Source organism: Ailuropoda melanoleuca, unplaced genomic scaffold (genome assembly GCF_002007445.2).
Source record: "Ailuropoda melanoleuca isolate Jingjing unplaced genomic scaffold, ASM200744v2 unplaced-scaffold71623, whole genome shotgun sequence".
Taxonomy (NCBI): Eukaryota; Metazoa; Chordata; class Mammalia; order Carnivora; family Ursidae; genus Ailuropoda; species Ailuropoda melanoleuca.
The window spans coordinates 1-2,301 of NW_023246752.1; the positions used below are offsets into that span (position 1 = coordinate 1).

The window sequence follows — 2,301 nt, forward strand, 5'->3', positions numbered from 1 at the left end:
TCCCTGCCCCCCCTGCGCCCCCTCCTCCGCCTCCTTACCGGCGCGCGGCGCCGGGGCCCCCCCTCCACGCCTGGCCGATCCTCTTCCTATCACCCTCCAGCCTTGGCCTCCATCTGGGGGTTCTGGGCACCGCGATCGGGCCGACATACACCCGCACCTAGTGGTGGGGCTCTGGGGGCTCCGGCGAGAGGGGGTCGTGGGGATTGGTTCTGGATCTTGCCGGAGGTCATGGGGGGAGGGGTGGGGTTGCCTCAGTTGATGGCCCCAGGGACCCTCGCCCTTCCCGGCTGCCCCTGCCCGGCCTCTCTCTGGAGGGAGGGACTGGCCCTGTGTCCGGCCTGGGTTGCCCCAGAGGAACGAGAGACCCAGCATAAGCTGTGGCCCCGCCTCCCTTTTCTGTGCCAGCAGGACTTGGAGCTAAGGACATCTAGGTCCTGGGTTCCCTCTGATGGAGAGGGGGTGTTCCACCTTGAATAGACAGAATGAGCTGAGGTTCTAGGATATCAGTTTCACTTTCTGAATCTCGAGGTGCATCTGGCCTTGAGGGGACTATGATGGAGGCACAGAGAGCCGCTCCCCTTTGGATCAGTCAGGAATTGAGGTCACACTAATGGCCCCTCTTTCTATTTGAGCTACATTTGGAGGTGTTGTAGGGACAGCTCTGTAGCTGAACATGGTAAGACTCAGGGGAAACATAAGTCTCCTCCAGCTGAGCCCCTGCTGAGCCCCACCCCTCCCAAAATGCAGACTGGGTTCCTGACAGGCTTACTGCTCCAGTGTGGGGGTTTAAAAGGTGACAGTAAGAACTTTGTTATTTAGGGCCTGTTGCCACTTTGTTCGCATTCCAAACAGACTTCAGCAGAAGGGACTGGGTTAGCTCTCCAAGAAGGCTCCCTAGCAATAGGGGCTGAATGATTTGGGAACATGGGGCAGGGTGAGGAGTTGGGTAGCATAGGGAGTATTCCTACCCATGTGATCTGAGGGAGGTGGCAAGAAAGACCTCCATCTGTGTGGGCTTTTCCCTTCCTGACTTCTCTTACCTGTGCCCTAGGCTTTCTTGGGAGCCTCAGAGCTGGGGAAGAGAAGAGGAAAGTTAGCGTGTTCAAGTTCCATCCTCTCCTTTGGGAGAGGCTGGGGATGCAGTTCTGCAGAAGAGAAGGAGAGGAAATGGAAGAGGAGTTTTTGTTTTGTTTCTGGGCTTCTGGTGGAGTGGGGGTGAGGGGGGTATGGTAACATTTGTCATCATAACCCTTTGCTCTCTACTCTCCCCCTTCCCCCTAGTCCTGGTCAGCTGAGTGTGGAAACAGAGGGATTTCTGCTGCTCTCATTGTCCATGGGCTTTCCAGGTATCTGCTTCCCAAGGGAAACTCAGCTTTCACCTTTAAATTGGTTTCCTTCATTCCATGTGCCAAGTAATCCCATTCCCAGTAATTTACACCCAGGTTCCCAGTCTTCTGTTACATGGGCTGCTGGGTTGGTGCATGTGGGAAGGAGGCAGGGGGTTTCTCACTTTCCCTCCTTTTCCTTTCCACCCAGCAGGTCACACCACCTACAAGTAGGGAGCAGGGACAGTGAGAGCGAGCCTGCATGCCAATTCTAAGCTCTTCAGGATCAAAGTGAGCAAAAAGTCTCCCTTCCCTTTAAAGAAGCCAGTTTTCACCCAGAGGGAGGAGGGCCGGATTGTTTCTGTGGTCTTGGGAGGAGTGTAAAGAGAACCAAGACTGGTGCTTGGCTTAGATGATAATAATAATAAAGTTATAGAAATTTCCTTGCTCTTCAGTGGGTGCTGGGGTTTGAAAGCTAAGAGGGGACAGAAAATGAACTTGGGGGAGGAGTTGGGGGTTGGTCTTTGAGATAGTAGAGGCAATATAGGGTTGGAAAGGAACTTGAAGTAGGAGGCACTGATTTTGTCCAATGGGGACCCCCCCACCCTGAGTCCCTTTCACCCTGGGGGCAGTGTCGTTCGTCCTGTCCAGAATGGCAGCCTGTGGAGGCACCTGCAAGAACAAAGTGACTGTCTCCAAGCCTGTGTGGGACTTCCTGAGCAAGGAGACCCCAGCCCGGCTGGCCCGGCTTCGGGAGGAACACCGTGTGTCCATCCTCATAGATGGCGAGACTTCTGACATCTATGTCCTCCAGCTTTCCCCACAGGGCCCTCCCCCGGCCCCTCCCAATGGGCTCTACCTGGCCCGGAAGGCTCTCAAGGGGCTGCTAAAAGAGGCCGAGAAAGAGCTGAAGAAAGCTCAGAGGCAGGGCGAGCTTATGGGCTGCCTGGCTTTGGGGGGTGGTGGGGAGCACCCC

The 2,301-nt window shown here is 55.7% G+C and overlaps 1 long non-coding RNA gene across 1 annotated transcript; it reads left to right on the forward strand.

Annotated features, from left to right (window-relative positions):
• The first annotated feature begins 47 nt into the window (after window positions 1–47).
• On the forward strand, window positions 48–2,295 carry LOC117800513. Its single transcript, XR_004623103.1, has 3 exons — window positions 48–1,346; window positions 1,537–1,616; window positions 1,958–2,295. It is a non-coding gene; the product is annotated as an uncharacterized LOC117800513 (long non-coding RNA).
• Window positions 2,296–2,301: the final 6 nt, after the last annotated feature.